Here is an 18,686-nt window from a genome sequence, read left to right on the forward strand (position 1 = left end):
CTCTGTAACTCTCACCATTTGGGTGGAAATCTGTATGCTGCCATGAAGATTCACCAGGAAAGGAAAATTACATAGAGGTGAGTATATAATTTTCCATTTTCCTGGCGCATCATGGCAGCATACAATGGGAACTAACTCTCCATATGGGAGGGTGCAAGAAAAATTTTGTAATGGTCAGTAGCGTAATTGTGCATTTTTTAAATTTTATTGTCATGATCTGGGTTCACCTAATAATAAAGTGTAATGAAAATGTCCTAGGAGGACCATATTGCTGACTTGCAGAAAACCTTTAGGCGACACTCGGCACTGCTCTGTCCACAGAGTTGGCTATGTCCTAGTTAAATGTGCTCCTAAGTCCTCTCGAACAGGAGGGTCTTGTGAAGAGTTGGCTCTTTTAATTGCCTTAACAATCTAGGAGGTGTCTGTACAAGTTGATGCTGACTGACCCTGCCTTAAGCCATGCTGGAACCAAGCACAGATTTCAGCTTTCCTGAATGTAAAGATAACTGCCAAACAGGTCATAAGAGTTAGATCAACATCCAGGGGATGTGGTCCTCTCCCTTAACCAAGAAAGACGGTAAATTGACTTCCTATGATCAGTGGAAGGAGAAAGATACCCCATGGATAAAAAGCAGTCTGGGCTTTTAGGACTATTCGGTTCGGGTAGAACGTTAGGTGAGACTCCTTGAGTACAAAGCCTGTAGCTCTGACACCCTTTTCACAGAGGTTGTAGGAACCAGAAATTTGGTCTTCAGGGTTAGATTGCAGAGTGTAGCCAATTCTGTAGGATAGGAATGAGGCCTTGATAGAGCTGAGGACCATAAGCAAGACCCACATAGGGAACAATGGTTTCCTGGCAGGTCTATAACTTCATGTAAGCCTTTTAGGAATTGCATCACTAAAGGGTTAAGGACTCCTTAAACCACTGTAAGTGCAAACAAGGCAGAACTTTGAACATATTTGAACCTAGACCCCTGTTCAGTCCCAGTGGGAAGAACTGCAGAACCTTGGCTGGTTTAGGTGATACAGGACTCCAGGCTTTTGCTGTGTGAGATCTGCATAATTTACCCATATTCTCTGGTAAGTATTATTCATGGAGACCTCTCTGGCTTGACACAAGGTAGCCACTACCTGCACTGAGCACCCTTGACTTGGTAGCCTCCGCTTCTCAACTTCCATGCCATCAAAAGTAGTCTTTTGGAGCTGGATGGCAAAACTGGCCATGGGAGAGCAGATCTGTCCTAACTGGCAGAGGCAGTGGTGACTCAATGCCCAACTGTAGGAGAGAGACACTAGAGCCTCCTAAGCCAAAATGGTATAATTGCAATTATTGATACAGGAAGTTCCACTAACAGCCTAAGAATTCTACCCTTCCACTGCTGTATAGGCACAGTAAACTCTTGCTCATCTTATAAAAAGAGTGACTGACAGAAGGGCTTTAAACACTACTCTCCGTTCAAGAGCATTCAATACTTTGCCTCATAAGCTAAACATCCCATGACCTTGGGCAGCCTGCTCTTTGAAATGCGTCCCCCAACCTTTCTGGCTGGGGTCTGATGTAATAATTTTCCATTCGAAAACAACAATTGGTCAGTTACGAAGAACCAAGGATACTCTGTTCTGCTGGAAGAGACTTCCCTCTTAAAGCACCTTTGAGTTTCTCTATCAGGAGGACGTATCTTCCCTTGTGAAATTTCTACTGAATTTTACCCATCGCTATTACAGACAGTAAGACCTTTGTGTATGCCCTGGGGAGGTTTACAGACTGAGGAGAAAGCACTGAAACTGGTAGAGGAATTGAGGATGGATTGGGAAAAGTAAGTAGGTGTCTGATAAACCTACAGAACATCCAGTCTCCCAGATTTATCAATAATATCAATAATTTTTTGGAGGTTCTCTATCTTAGTCCCCATTCACACTAGCGCGACTTGTCAGGCGACTTGGTCGCCTGACAAGTCGCGGTGGGTCGCCTGCCATAGATTAGCACAGGACCCGTTCTAATAGGAGCGACACAAGTCGCTTCGACTTAGAAAAAGGGTCCTGTACTACTTTGGGGCGACCTGCATTGACTTCGATTATATGAAGTCCGTGCATGTCGCTCCGAGGTCGCGGTGCACGCTGTGCACCGCGACTTCACAGGTCGCCCCTGTCTGAACGGGGTCTAACACGACTCCAACTTTCTATGCTTGTTGAGTTTTTTCCAAGCTTAGCACAGGGCACAGATTACCTGGATTTTTTTTTTTTTGCTAGGAACAGAGGTGAACCTAATCCCCATCTCCTCTGGGCACTTGGAAACTTCACAATTGCTCACTTTTCATTTAACCCAGCTACAAACTGGACCAGAATGTTTTACTTTTCCATCAAATCTGGTAGCCTGGCTGGCTGGAAGAGATCGGAAGGTGTACATCCCTTAAACTTCCACCAATGTCACAACAATATAGCTGATATGGCCCACTGATCCTGAATATTTTCCATCCAAGTGTGTGCGCAAAGCTTCACACAGGTACCCCCTGGATTGAGTGCACCCTTAAAAGGACTTCCGCTGTTCTCCCAAGACAGATGCCTTCGATTTTTAAGGCTTCAACAATGAAGATTGGGTACTTCTCCAGTTCCTGTACTAATCTTTTTCCCAGTCCGTAGGAGTTTGCCTCCTTGTATCTACTTTGGAGTTGCTGCCTGTATGCTGGACCCATTTATGATTTTTTTCTGTTTTTGTCTACGGACACATCCACTGCAGAGTCTCCCGCCAATTTCAGCTCTTAGAAAGCTGTTACCGCCTTGTCTCTCATCACTTCTTCCAGAAAGGCTTCTTTAAAGGGTAACTCCACTTTCATTTTCAATCTGCAGGGCTATAATTTTCTGTAAAATGCAAGGCAATATGGCTATCTGTAGGTGTTCTGTACACAGAATGCGTACAGAACGCCCCCCTGAAACATAATTTCCTGCTTAAGTAATTTTCTCACTGATTTTCCCAGAAGTCTGCACGAAGATACAAGTCAGATTTTTGGCACCCACTGCAACAAAAATGTAATTTTTGTTAAGAAACTCCCAATAAGAAATCACGTCTAAAGGGATGCAGACCCTGCCACTTTCCTCAGAGTCCTGCAGGTGCAGCCGCTAGTTGATTAAATATGAAATCACTCCATTAGACTCACTCAGCACATGGGCTGGTTATTGCTGGTCTGCAGGCATCTGCAGATGCTACAGTACCTAGGATCACTTCAGAGCTGGGTCTAATTTTCGGACTAGAGCCTCCTTGAAAGTAACCGCAAGGTGACGTGTCTTGCCAGCTGCATTAATGATGCATCCCCCATCGGAGGAGACCGCATCAGGTTGACCTTTAGCTTTTTTAAGGTATACAGTTTTGACAACCTGTTTATACAGGCCTTTTTGTCTGACCCCTTCCATTCTTCCTTGAATAACTCCTCCAGTTCAGTGAAGAGAAATGAGTACTTACTAACCTTGTGGAGAGTTTCCTCCACTTCACTCCAGGCAATTGCGTCCTTAACTGCCCTTGCAATGGGCTTTATTGGGCAGTCATCAAAGCCTGTGGCCCCTGTAATGCCTCCTTCTTCCGACAAGCTTTCCAATTTGGACACCACCTACTGGCTCTGGTTGGAAGTGTTAGGCAGTACAGCCACCGACGAGGAAGTACAGGCTTCATGTATCAACTCCTTGGCCGATTCTTTAATCTTTCCAGACATCCCCTTCTTTGTCAGTTGTACTTCCTCCAATCGGACTTGACGTATTCGCTTGTCAGGCAATAACTTTCCACCAACAATGCCACAACCATTAGGGCTGGTAACCTGTGGTGCTTGTAAATAATAATGAAGGGGGCGAGATGATGACCTTGATCAGCATTGCCTGGATGTCTGCGCCTAAATGGTAAATGTTCTGGCTTTTAGAAAGCTCCCTCCATCTTGAGGTCCTTGCAAGGTTGTATTCTGCTTGTTCCAGGCAGACTTGACATATTAGCTTGGCAGGCAATGACTCTCCACCACAAATGCAGATGTTTGTAAGCGGGGAGCAATGATAATGGTGGTGAGATGATGACCTTGATTAGCATTGCCTGGATGTCTGCTCTTAGATGGTGACTTGTCTTGAGCTTTAGAGGGCTTCCTCCACCTTGGGGTCCTTACAGGGCTGTAGATGTTGGCTCTCTTTTTCTCAGTCACTACTTACCTAATCCCTATACCTTAAAAGCAATGGGTGGTCTGACTGGGCAGCGTTCCCCATAGAAACAGAGCAAAGTAGCAGACTGAAATAAACAGCATGACACAGTGATCCCAGAGCAAGCATTGAGAAGGGGATAGGAAGAGCCGAGGTGAAATGCTGTAAACGGCACAGTGATCCTAGACCTAGAGCAACACTGAGAAGGAGAAAGCAAAAGCCCAGGTGAATGCCATAAAGAGCACAGTGATCCCAGAGCAACACTGAGAAGGAGATAGGAAAAGCTCAGGTAAATGCCATATGAAGGGAAAACATACCTGCAAACAATGACCACATAAGCATCCAGCATGCATGAGTAGAGAGCTCCACCATGTGTTGCTCAAAAATGCCATAACCATTTAAAACTGTCACATTTTCCCATTAGTGATGATATCAGTGCCTGAGCATGCTCAGATCGCCATCTTAGAAAAGGGCTAGCCAGGAAACAGGCCACAGGGGCTGCATCACTTTCTGCCTTTCATACTCAGAGTGTACTTGTACTGCTGCAGCCATCTTGGAAATGGCAAACGCCCACAAAAAAGAGAAAATAGGTGAAAAGCAAAGGGAAAACACGGTAACTTAAGTCAAAGCTTGTTTAAAGCTTTCTTTGGCAGGCCTGCACTGCCACAATGGGGCTCCAACCATATAGCTTGTGTAGAGGCTGTACAGGAAGGATTTCCACCCAGGAGAGGCTAAACTATGCTAGGGTTGCCACTAGGGCTGAGCAATAGTCGATGTGATATCGACTATCGTTCTGCAGGCATGGGCGCTATTCATATCGCCGAAGACACGATATTCAGGCATTAGGCAGGGAGAAGTCGGGACTCGGGGGGGAGGAGGAGGACTCACAGTGATTACATCCGTCCCACACTTCCCTCCCAGCTCTGCCTCTAGTATCCAGCCGACCATTACTCCGCCCATTGTCTCTCCTGGGGGCGGGATCAGGCTGTAATGTTTTGTAAATAGATTCAATGGAGAGACAATGGGCGGAGCAGGGCGGAGTAATGGTCGGCTGTTGACTAAGAGGCAGAGCTGGGAGGGCTGGAGTGCGGGGCGGATTGCATGGCGGCAGAGAGGCTACAGTGCAAAGCAGCAGGAGAGGGGGGAGAGACGTCCAGAGCATAGCGGAGGAGCGCTGCGGGACAAAGGCTGCTACCGACACTTCACTCAGCCCGCTTCCTCTACACTACGGCTCCGACACAAGGCTCGGGCTGTCCGGCGGGAGAAGTTCTACAAGTGTGGCGGATCCCCTGGCAGAAAGCTGAGCTCTGCTCACTGATCCCTCCTCCGGAGACTGTCTGAGAGAAATATAAAAAAACGAAATTAAAACGAATTAAAAACGAAATATCGCAATGTACATTTTTCCCCAATATCATGCTGCCCTAGTTGCCACCTCATCCCTTTAATCCAGGACACATAATTACACAGGTTCTGAGTCTGATATAATGCACATAAGGCACCAAGTGAGTTTAATTACCACCCTAATCAGCCACAGAACCTGTGTATTTAATGTGTGTCCTGGTTTAAAGGGATGAGGTGGCAACCCTAATCTATGCCCCCCAGACCACCTGAATGCGGCTCTAACCATACAAATCATTTAGAGGCTGTACAGGAAGGACTTCCACCCAGGAGAGGCTAAACCTGGCTGAGGCGACAAACGGTTAGGGATACCTCGGGACTCCAGTCCTGATCAGGTGAAGACAAAAAGGAGAATGCTGCGAGCTGGGTCTGTCTTTGATTTATAGTTAACCAGTCCTATCAGGTTGTGGGGGCAGAGCCACAACCCATTGAATGCTGTCATGATGGACCAGGAAACATCTTTGCCATTCTGAAGCTTCCCTCCAACCATTTTGCATATATTTTTTATATGTCCTGTGATTCTTTACTTTCCAAATATGCTGCAGAATTCTCCCTCCACTAAGTCTGGCTGCAGCCATTTTAACTGTGGGCAGCTGAAGCTGCTGCCTATTCACTTCCTGGCTTTACACAGACACACAGAGGCACAAAGACACACACATATATATATATATATATATATATATATATATATATATATATATATATATATATATATATATATATACACACACACACATACATACTGTGTGTATGTATATATATATATATATATATATAACAGACCAGTGCTGCCAACCCCCTGAAGTGAAATTTACTGGCAGGACACCAACATTTACAAACAGCACCAATTTTTTACTGGCAAAAGGCATGGTACAGGAGGTGGACAGAGGCTGCGGTCATGGTACAGTAGGTGGTCAGAGGCTGCGGTCATGGTACAGGAGGTGGTCAGAGGCTGCTGACATGGTACAGTAGGTGGTCCAAAGGCTGCGCAGACATGGTAGTTTCCTCCTCTGTCCCCCTTCATGTTAACTCTCGACATCAGTGTCCTCCTGTGCCTCTTTCACCCCTCCTCTGCCCCCTTACGGCTTCACGCTGCAGTATTGTCCCCTCCCCTCACTCACATGAGTGTCTGACCTGTCGTTGTCCTCACTCTGAGCTGAGGAGTCCTCCAGCTCTGAGAATGAGTGTCTTTCATTTAAAAATGGTGCCAGGGGGCGCCACTACATAACTGCAAGCTTGTACGAGCTTTCCCGAGCCCGGCAGGCATGTCGGAGCAGCGCATGCGCAATTACGATGTCGGCCCGCAACCATCTTTTTTATGGGCACCGCTGACCGTAACAGGCTGAAATTTATGGGCTGCCCGTGAATTAACAGGCGGTTGGCAACATTGAAACAGACACACACACCAAATACACACACACATATCACAACCCTCACATTTTTGTAAATATTTTTTTATACCTTTTCATGTGACCTAACTGAAAAAATGACTCATTAGTAGTCAGTGTACAGCTTGTTGTATAACAGTGTAAATTTGCTGTCCCTTCAAAATAACTCAACACACAGCCATTAATGTCTAAACCGCTGGCAACAAAAGTGAGTACACCCCTAAGTGAAATTTTCCAAATTGGGTCCCAATTAGCCATTTTCCCTCCCCGGTGTTATGTGACTCGTTACTGTTACAAGGTCTTAGGTGTGAATGTTGAGCAGGTTTGTTAAATTTGGTGTTATCTCTCTCGCTCTCTCATACTGGTCACTGGACGTTCAACATTGCACCTCATGGCTAAGAACTCTCTAAAGATCTGAAAAAAAAAGAATTATTGCTCTACATAAAGAGGGCCTAGGCTATTAGAAGATTGCCAAGACCCTGAACCTGAGCTGCAGCACGGTGGCCAAGACCATACAGTGGTTTAACAGAACAGGTTTCACTCAGAACAGGCCTTGCCATGGTAGACCAAAGAAATTGACTGCACGTGCTCAGCGTCATATACAGAAGTTGTCTTTGGGAAATAGACGTATGAGTGCTACCAGCATTACTGCAGAGGTTGAAGGGGTGGAGGGTCAGCCTGTCATTGCTCAGACCATACGGCGCACACTGTATCAAATTAGTCTGCATGGCTGTCGTCCCAGAAGGAAGCCGCCTATAAAGATGATGCACAAGAAGGCCTGCAAACAGTTTGCTGAAGACAAGCAGACTACAGACATGGATTACTGGAACCATGTGCTGTGGTCTGATGAGACCAAGATAAACTTATTTGGTTTAGATGATGTCAAGCGTGTGTGGCGGAAACCAGGTGGGGAGTACAAAGACAAGTGTGTCTTGCCTACAGTCAAGCATGGTGGTGGGAGTGTCAAGGTCTGGGGCTGCATGAGTGCTGCCGGTACTGGGGAGATACAGTTCATTGCGGGAACCATGAATGCAAACATTTACTGTGACATAATGAAGCAGAGCATGATCCCCTTCCTTCAGAGACTAGGCCACAGGGCAGTATTCCAACATGATAACCACCCCAAACACACCTCCAAGACGACCACTGCCCTGATAAAGAAGCTGAGGGTAAAGTTGATGGACTGACCAAGCATGTCTTTAGCCCTAAACCCTATTGAGCATCTGTGGGGCAAACAGAAGGTGGAGGAGTGCAAGGTCTCTAACATCCACCAGCGCTGTGATGTCATCATGGAGGAGTGAAAGAGGATTCCAGTGGCAACCTGTGTAGCTCTGGTGAACTTCATGCCCAAGAGGGTTAAGGCAGTGCTAGAATATAATGGTGGCCACACAAAATATTGACACTTTGGGACATTTGTACTCACTTTTGTTGCCAGTGGTTTAGACATTAATGGCTGTGTGTTGAGTTATTATGAGGGGACAGCAAATTTACACTGTTGTACAAGCTGTAACTTTACATTGTAGCAAAGTGTAATTTCTTCAGTGTTGTCACATGAAAGGATATAATAAAATGTTTACAAAAATGTGAGGGATGTACTCACTTTTGTCAGATACTGTATTTACAGACACACACACACTCATACCACTGCTTGCCTGCACATTTCTCCTCTCTTGATGAATACTCATGGATCTCTGCAGTCTCATGTATTCTCCACCCTCATCTAGCCCCCTCCAGCTCTTCTTGGCTCTCCTAATTTTCTCCTCCTTTTGCCTACAAACTCTCACAAGATTGAGAGAGAGAGAGCTGTGCATGATGTCAATAGCCTAGGGCTAGTGACCAGACAAGAAAGAGGAAGTGGGCTGTATAAGGTATTTACTGGCAGAAAAGAAAATGTTTTACTATCCAAAGTTAAAACAACAAGAGCAGAAGATTTAATGGATGGAAAGATGAAAAAATGACTGAAGAGCTGCTTCTTAAGTTTCTTTTTCCTTTGTGTTAAACCCAAAAACAAAAATGTACTATATTGCAGTTTACCAATCCTTCAATGTGGTGGCTGCATTCATTTTCTTTTTTAGGCTTTTTTTTTCCTCACTGCCAGTAAGTCTGTTATTTTTCAGCTTCCTTTTAAAAGACCAAGCTGTCTAGTAAAAGGGGTAGTTAGAAGGTTGACGAAACCGTTTAACACTGACGACTTACAACAATCTGCTTTTAATTATTTATTTATTGAAAAGCCTTTAGCCCAAAAGGAGAAAAGAAAACTCTTGCTGTAACTGCTGTAAAATCTTAGCTGAGTTTGGCTTTAGTTGGTTAGTCAAGTCCATGTAAATCTGTTAGTTCATCCAGCTTTACTCTCTCCCCAGATTGACAATGCTGCTGTCCAAAGGTTGCTCCATTGCCTCCATACACAGTGGAAACATCCTAAAGGCTTGTTCATACGTGAGGTTGGAGGGCGGTAAAACAATGCTTTTGAGGCGTGTTTTTACTATCTCTCAACTGCTTTCACTTTAGCTGCAGAAGCAGCGGCCAGGGGTGTACACATGGCACAACTGTGGCAGGAATTTTAAAAGAAGGCAGAATATGGGATGAAAATATAGGGGGTAATGGGAGAGCCTAAAAGAGGGGGGGGGGGGGTCATCCTTGCCTGTTCAACACAGTGATTATTGCCTTAGCCACCAGCAATATTCACATGCTTGCAAACCTGAAAAGGTGGTTGCCTGCCCTTAGATGGATCAAATTTTGGCCTGAACCGTCTGAGATTCTAATCATCGATTGCCTGCTTATTTCATCTATTTCATCTACCCCTCGGGGTCATGTCTCTAACTAATTTAACCTTATACCTCCCGTTCTCCATTGTTCCCTTTTTATTTAACCACCTCAATATCGCACCATAGCCAAAAGATGTCTACATTGCTGCCCTCTTCTGGGAGGGCGTCCATGGCCCCCTGGGGTGGGCATCAGATGCGCAATGTGACTGCCGTGTCCTTTGGACACAGCTGATCACAGATCGAGGTAAAAGGCCAATCACAACGACACGTTACCATGTGATCAGCGGGGTCCAATCACAGTGGATCACATGTAAACAACCTTGCTGGTTATCAGCATTCCTTTCCTCATGCTGTCACTGCCTATCAGTGCTCATCAGTGCCCTTAAATGCAGCATATCAGTGCAGCCTCACTAGTGCCCATCAGTGCAGCCTTATCAGTGCAAATCAGTAATGAATAAAAATTACTTTTACAAAATTTTGTAACAGAAACTAAGAACATTTTTTTTTTTTTTTTTTTTTTACAATTTTCTGTCTTTTTTGTTTGTTTAGCAAAAAAGAAAAACCCAGTGTTGATTAAATACCACCAAAAGAAAGCTCTATCTGTCTAAAAAAAAAAAAAAAGATAACATTTCAGTGCAGTGTAGCATGACCGTGCAATGGTCATTCAAAATGTGACAGTGCCCAGTATTGAAGTGGTTAAAGAAAATAGAACAGTCAGGGGCGTAACTACAGTGGTTGCAATTGCAACTGGGCCCCATGCTCCAGGGGCCCGTGCGGCTCCCCTGTACACCTGGACAGGAGGGGCAGCGGGGGCAGCATGTAGAGAAATCAATGTCCTCCTTTTTCCTCTTGTAGCTGCAGGAGGAAAATGGAGGAGATTGATTCCTCTTTATGCTGCCCCTGCCACTCCTCCTATCCAGTTCACTTGTGTTCTGCTGTCTCTGGGCCCTTGTGTGCTCTCCTGGTCCCCCCCCCCCCCACTGTGCTCCTTCCCCTCTCCTGCCGGGTGCTGCAGGGGATGTGTCACAATAGAGAACCAGGAAGGGGTCAGTTAATATGTAAATTACCAGCTCCTTCCTTTTCTGAATGGACAGAGTCATAGTCATTGACATTGTAAAAAAAAAAAAAAAAAAAAAGATAAAATGATAAAAAAATAATACAATTAAAATACCAAAAAATAAAAACTACTGACACCAGTGGGGGAACTTCCAGGATCGTAAAGGTCACACTTGCGACAGGGCCCTGGCATTCCACAACCGTGGGGATGCCCCAAGATGGCAGGAAGGGGGCCCGCTGCAGGACTGTAATAAAGGGCCCCGCAGCGAGAGTAAAGGGCCCCAGGATCAGTGGGAAGAGCCCCAGGCATGAAGGGAAGGGCCCCTTTTAGAGGTCCGGGGGGCCTTCATGGTTTCTTGCAGCGGGGCCCTGAAGGTTCTAGTTACGTCTCTGGGAATGGTCGTTACCATTATTACATGTCTGGTCTCAGTATCACCCCAGCTGAATAGCAGATTTCTTATTGCCTGTTAACACGGGATAAGAATCTATAGGTCAGTGTCAACCCCCCCCCCCCTCCCCCCTCAACTGGTCTACCAGATATGCTTGTTCATGACCTGATCACCATTACTTGCTTTGGCCATCACATCTAGCTTCCTCAACTTGGTCCTGTGTATATAAGTGGAGGGTTTGTAACTTATTGCAATGGAAAAGAGTGACTAAAAACCAGCGCTCTCGGGTTTGAGATTGGCTGTATCAAATCTCATTAATCCCTGGCATAATAAATAATAGTGCTTGGTATTGTGTGCCAATCCTCTGCCACACAGGGTCCCATATAGCTTAGGGGCACTCTTCACAAATTTGTGTTTCTCTAGCGCTCATTGACAGACGTAGTCCTCGGTGATACACCACCTTCGGGTTATGTTGCCTCCACAGGAGCAGGACTAGGCAGGAAATTAAAAAGCTCTGGCCACACCCTAGGGGCAGTCCCAGAGGGTATATCCTCTCTCTCTCTGCCTCAGCAAATCAGTTATTTTCTGTCTAGTTAGGAGTAAGGACCTAGATACCTTGCTGGGATCTTAGGTCCTGGCAAGATTTTTTTCTTAAAGGATTTTTTAGACAGCTTTTTTTCTCCAGTGTTCCTGTGAGATCTTCAAGCAAGAAAGCTGAACTGGGCGACGGGCTGGATGTTGAGATCCGGTGGTCACCCCAGTTCAGCCTACGAGCGCGTGCAGGCCATAGCTCCGCGCTGGGTCGGCCGCGACAAAGTCCCATTAAAGGACTGACCCCGCGAGTTAAGCGTCTCGCTGAAACGCCAAAGACCATGAGTCACGGCGTCCATATCGGTCGACAGCCCTCCCGCCCCGGTGGAGAGGGGTACTGTCAGGAGTTGGTGCCCGCCTGGTTCCGGTATGGTGAGTAGTATGTTCCCCCTTTTCCCCTGACGGGTCTTGTGGTGAACGCGGGCCCCTCTCTGTATGGTAAGATAGAGTCCCTCTCTATCCTATAAATGACACAGATCCTCCTACTTTGAGTGTGATTTTATGTGCAAAAAGCCAGGAGGCTTGGTTTGGGAGCTAACAATCTAATTGTATACATGTTAAAAAGATTATAATCTGTGGCTTTCTGGGAATCTTACGGTGATAAGAATAAGCTACCTACCAGTCAGAAGCCACGGACATGTAGACTGCCTTCCTAATCAGATCTCCAGCTATTAGCAGGCCTCCCGAATGGCCATGCGGTCCGCCAGGGCCGGTATCGCCAACCACGCCAAATCCCCATGCAGAGAGAGTGTTGTGTGCCCTGCAGCACACCGCTATTCAGTACAGGCCGCCGCCATTTTTTTTGCTGGATCGCACGAGCCGCCATTTTGGCGTAGCCTCGTGTCTCCAGCATGGGGGCGGCCATGTTTGAGGTGATCCAAACACCTCGTGGAGCTAGGGGAGGCGCCGGAAGGCGTGCAGAGGGGCGGAGCCGCCTCCTTTCTTCCTGGGCAGCCAGCCAAAAGACTTCCTGTTTGTCAAGACAGCGCTGTAACCTGTTGCAGTTAAACTCTGAGCATCAAGTGGTGAGCCTGGGGGTCTATCTCTCTCTCTCTCTCGATCGATAGGGATCCCTAGCAGGTAACACTAAGGGGCTTTTTGTGGCGCTGGGGGTCTGAAAAAAAAAAAAAAAAAAAAGTTTTTTAATTTTGAATTATATTATCCAGGAAGTGACTGGAATTATCATGTTATCATGGACCCTGCCACACATATTCCCCCACCTGTTTCCCTCGAGGGGGCCACGGGACCCGCCGGTGCACAGAGTGTAGAGTCATTTACAGCAATTTTGGAGTCTATGGTGGCTCGGGTGGAGGCGGCCTGTCAGGGACGGGGGTCAAGGAAGCGACCCCCGCCTACCCCTATACTATCTGACACCTCTGACTCTGATTCAGAGATGGTCACTGCAGTTGCAGGTTCCTCTGCAAAGGCTGTTATCCCAGGTAAAGCCCCCTCAGACAGTGAGGAGGACGCTTCTTCTCCTGCTATAATTCAGGAAGAAGCATTGGTGGACGCACTAGTTGTGGCAGTGCAGGAAACCTTAAAACTTGAGGCTTTACCGGCAGAGGCAACTGAAACAGAGATTCCTTTTGGTACTAATAAGCCCATCAAAACGGTGAAGGTTTTTCCTGTACTCAAATGTTTCGGGCATTTAGACCAGTAATTGTTATTGGTCTAGTTTCCCAGACACTTACGGAATGGGCGAAAATGGTACGCCAAGACCTTAGGGGAAAAGATATTCCCCAGGAGACATCTGATTTGATGGAACAGATTATACAAGGGCTACAGTTTATCTGTGACGCAGCCTTGGACACTACTCCCTTATTAGGGCATGCATCTATGTCAGCGGTGATCCTCAGACGTGTGCTGTGGTTAAAATGCTGGTCAGCTGACCTAGGTTCCAAAAAGACCTTGACAAATCTCCCTTTTCAGGGGAATCGTCTATTTGGGGCCAACCTAGATGAAATCATCAAGGATGCCACTGGGGGCAAGAGCACTTTTTTGCCGCAGGCTGCTAAAGCTAAGGGACCTCGCAACAAGCGAGGACCTTTCTTTACCGCCCATAAAGGGCGCCCGGCTGGTACTAGCGGGAAAGGCAAGACTCCTCCAGGAGGGTTCAAGAAGGGCTGGTCGGACAAGCAGAGGACCAACCCAGCCAAACCCGAAGCAAAGGAGTACACAGCCTGAAGGTGCGCCCCCACCCGGTTTCAGGGTGGGGGGACGTTTTCACCGGTATTCAGGACATTAGATCGAGCTTCAACCACTACTACCGGTGCGATTCTTCCCTTCCAACATTTAAGTACTACAGGAAGCGGTAGTTACCGTTCCCTGAATAGATCTTTTCCTTTACCTTTTCCTAAGATTAGTCCCTATACCTCACAGGAATCGGATCTGGTTGACCAGATAGGCCAAGTAGCCTCTAGTCGGGTGACTTCGGTCCCTGAGGTTCAACCAGAAAAGATCACCCTTCCTGATAACAATCAGGTATCTGATAAATGTGTGGGAACAGAAAACGACCAGACTTTCTCGGATGGTCGGGGCCAGATACCTCTAGGGACGCCTGGTTCAGATTCTATCAGCGCCAGTGGTCCTAGAAATTCTAAGCTGGCCTCCTCAAGCCGGCCTGGCCGACTTGGACATGCTAGTCGCAGACGTTCCGTGGGAACTTCGTCTCAGGGAGTGTCTGTGGTCTCAAGGACCAATTTACCATCATGCTTTACAGTCGCTGGGTTTAATGGCCTGGCCATTGAGACCCAAGTACTGAAGGACAGAGGTTTGTCTACTTCAGTCATTCCTACCCTTATTAAAGCAAGGAAAGTGACTTCCAGCAAGGTCTATTATCACACAGGGAAGACTTATATTGCGTGGTGCGAATCTTTAGGATTTCCTCCACGTACCTATTCGGTGACTCGAATATTGGCCTTTTTGCAACAAGGGGTTGAGCAGAAGCTAGCCTTGAGCACCATCAAGGGTCAAGTTTCAGCATTAGCAATCTTCTTCAGAAACCTTTAGCTACCAAGTCCTTGGTGCGGAATTTCATCCAGGGGGTGCGGCACCTGGCTCCTCCAGTCCGCGCGCCCTTACCGCCCTGGGATCTTAATTTGGTTTTGTCGGTTCTACAGAAACCTCCCTTTGAAAACATCAGGGAGATTCCCTTGCTTACTTTATCCCAGAAGGTGGCCTTCTTGGTGGCTATTACTTCTGCTCGCAGGGTGTCAGAACTGGCTGCATTATCATGCCAGTCCCCATACCTAGTGATTCATAGGGATAAGGTAGTACTTCATCCTAAGCCATCTTTTCTTCCTAAGGTGGTTTCAGATTTTCATCTGAATGAAGATATTGTACTACCTTCCTTGTGTCCTCAGCCCAAGCATCATCGGGAACATGCGTTGCATTCCTTAGATGTGGTTCGGGCAATCAGGGTATACCTGAAAGCTACGGAATCATTCCGTAAGACGGATTCACTTTTTGTGATCACGGATGGCCCCAGAAAGGGTTTGCCTGCATCTGCCGCGACCATTGCCAAATGGATTAGACAAACGGTGGTACAGGCTTATTCTATTAAGGGTCAGAGTCCTCCGTTCCCTGTTAGGGCGCACTCCACTCGAGAGCTCAGTACTTCCTGGGCCTTTCGCCATCAGGCGTCAGTGGTCCAGGTATGTAAGGCGGCCACCTGGTCGTCGGTACATACCTTTACAAAATTCTATAAAATTGATGTGACGGCATCGGCGGATGCCTCATTTGGCCGCAAGGTTTTGCAGGCCGCAATTTGAGGAGACCGGTGGTCTACCTCGAGGGTTTTTTTCTGTTTGAAAAAAAAAAAAAAAAAAAATTTTTCTCTTTTTTGTTGAGTCTCATCATTAAGGATGAGCATTGTAAACTTCTAGTTGGCACCGGTTGGGCCTTCTAGATTGGGATTTGATTTCCATTTTCCCACCCCTCATTTGTGATACTGCTCTGGGACGTCCCGAAGGTGGTGTATCACCGAGGACTACGTCTGTCAATGAGCGCTAGAGAAAAATGGATTTTTGTAAAATCTTACCGTAAAATCCTTTTCTCTTAGCTCATTGACAGACATAGTCCCCGCCCCTCTGTTTTTGAGTTGGGTTGGGTTAAAATCTCTAAAGACTGCTTTTTCACATAACTGATTTGCTGAGGCAGAGAGAGAGAGGATATACCCTCTGGGACTGCCCCTAGGGTGTGGCCAGAGCTTTTTAATTTCCTGTCTAGTCCTGCTCCTGTGGAGGCAACATAACCCGAAGGTGGTGTATCACCGAGGACTACGTCTGTCAATGAGCTAAGAGAAAAGGATTTTACGGTAAGATTTTACAAAAATCCATTTTTGTCCAAAGCCAGGCTGACGTTGGCTGCATTTCTTGAGAATATACTGCAGGATCCTCAAACTACGGCCCTTGTTCCGTGAGAAATGCCTACCCTCGTCACTTCCGGTGCACCTACGTCATGCACGGAGGGTATGAAATGATCACGGCAGTGTGTGTAACGTGGCGGTTACATTAAAACAGCTCGGCTGACATATGAGTCATCTCCGCTCCTATCCCTGGCACTTCCCTGATCTGGGCTAGTAAATATAATAGCGGCGGCGGGTGTATGAAAAGATAAATCACGGAGCCGAGAGCCGCTTTTATATTTACTAGCCAAGATCAGGGAAGTGACAGGGACAGGAGCGGAGATGACTCATATTGCAGTACAGCTGTTTTAATGTAACCTCTGCGTTACACACACTACCGTGATCATTTCATACCCTCCATGCATGCGCACTAGTCCGCTCCTCATCTGTTCCATTACGTATCCGGGGCTGTGAGCATGCGCACTGCTGCGCTGCTCAGCTGTTCCTGACAGGAAGTGACGAGGGTAGGCATTTCTCACGGGGTAGGTAATTCTCACGGAACACCCTCCAGCTGTTGTGGAATTACACATCCCATGAGGAATTGTAAAAATCTGACATTCACAGACATGACTAGGCATGATGGGAATTGTAGTTCCTGAACAGCTGGAGGGCCATAGTTTGAAGACCCTTTATATACTGCATAGAATGTAGCCAGAATAATACAGCCAGCTATATACAAAGATATCCTTTGGATCCATCCTGGATGTCCTTTTCTGTGTAAATGGCCATAGATTTTATAGAATGTGTCTTCAGTATTCCTCATTCTTGTGAATGTTCGTCATCGGGGCTCGGGACGACATGTAAGGAGGAGATGAGCTTACAGTAGAGGTTGCTCATACTCTGGACACGTCATGTGCTTTTTGTTTTGTCATGGAAAGAGCGTGATCGAAATTCCTCTGTGACTCAGCAAAACATTTACTGCCGTTGGTCTATTTTAACCCTCCATACAGGAATACACCTTGGTGAGCTGCTTACAGCTGTCTGGGCTGATGTGCTGGACACATCCTCCCCTATGAGCGTATTTCTGTCTTTGTGAATTAGTGTTGGTTTTATGTCATTTTCAGTTGATGCCTACAGCTGCCAACTCCAGCATTTTTTTCTTATTCGTTTCATAATAAGGTGGTGCTCACTATAAATTTTCTTCTTTAATTAGGTTGTTTAGCATGTGTGCAGCCAAAGGGTCATCCCTCTTTCCTATGGAAAAGTGCATAACTGGATTAACCCTTAGACCAACCTCCTGCTTAGAGCTTGATGTGCTATAACATCAGAATAATGTCTAGCTGGGGTCGGCCACCCCTACAGTTAAAAGAGAATTCTACCTTTTGCAAAAAATAAAAAGGCACCCATATTATAAAAAGTAAACTTTTGCAGTTAATATTTTTTTGCATTTGAGCCTGCAAATCATTGCGACCATAATCATAGCATAGTGAATGTAATGCTCTGGCCCCTGCAGACTATTCCTCCAGCTCTGGTCTGGAGGACCTGCACTGACCCAATGTTGCCAACTGTTAGTTTTTTTACCATTTGTAAATGCCAGTAAATTTTTATTTAACCAGTTCCGGACCACCCGCCGCCTTTTTACTGCGGCAGGGTGGCACGGACAGGCAAAGCGACGTAGGTCTACATCGCTCTCCTGAAGGCCGCTAGGGGGCACGCGCCGATGCGGGTGTCAGGTGGTTCCGATTGCCGCCTGACACCCCTGATCTCTACCCGCTGAGAGAGGACGGTCAGCTGATGTAAACACAGCCGACCGTCCTTCTCCCTGCAATGATCACAGAGCTCATGTGATCCTTCTATATAGGATCACATGTCTCTGTGATCATTTCACAAGTCCAACCCCCATACAGTTAGAATCACTCCCCTAGGGTCACATTTAACCCCTTGATCACCTATACTGTTAACTCCTTCCCTGCCAGTGTCATTATTACAGTAACAGTGCATATTTTTAGCACTGATTACTAAAGTAATGTCACTGGTACCCCCAAAAATGTCAGTTAGAGGTCCGATCTGTCCACCGCAATGTCGCAGTCCTGCAAAAAAATCGCAGATCGCCGCCATTACTAGTAAAAAAAAAAAACCGTTAAAAATGACATAAATCTTTCCCGTAATTAGTAGATGCAATAACTTTTGTGCAAACCAATCAAAATACGCTTATTGCGATTTTTTTTTTTTATTACCAAAAATATGTAGCAGAAGACAAATTGGCCTCAAATGTTAAAAAATTTTGATTTTTACCTTTTTTTTTTTTTTTTTTTTCGGTGAAATGTGAAAAATATTGTATTTTTTTTTTTTCAAAATTGTCGCTGATTTTTTGTTTATAGCGCAAATAAATAAAAATCATACAGGCGATCAAATACCACCAAAAGAAAGCTCTGTTTGTGGGGAAAAAAGGACGTGAATTTTATTTGGGTACAGCATCGCACGACCGCGCAATTGTCAGTTAAAGTTACGCAGTGCCGAATTGCAAAATAGGGCCTGGTCACTAAGGGGGCAAATCCTTCTGGTCCAGAAGTGGTTAATTAGG

General features: G+C 46.2%; 1 protein-coding gene across 1 annotated transcript in view; it reads left to right on the plus strand.

Annotated features, from left to right (window-relative positions):
- SPAG1 (sperm associated antigen 1) overlaps positions 1-18,686 on the plus strand; it is a gene marked incomplete at its 5' end in the record, with an annotated part of 146,770 nt that overhangs the window by 77,274 nt on the left and 50,810 nt on the right. The gene's annotated exons all lie outside the window — the stretch shown is intronic.

This window comes from Pelophylax lessonae (genome assembly GCF_965119305.1).
Source record: "Pelophylax lessonae genome assembly, chromosome: 5".
In the NCBI taxonomy this organism is placed as follows: domain Eukaryota; kingdom Metazoa; phylum Chordata; class Amphibia; order Anura; family Ranidae; genus Pelophylax; species Pelophylax lessonae.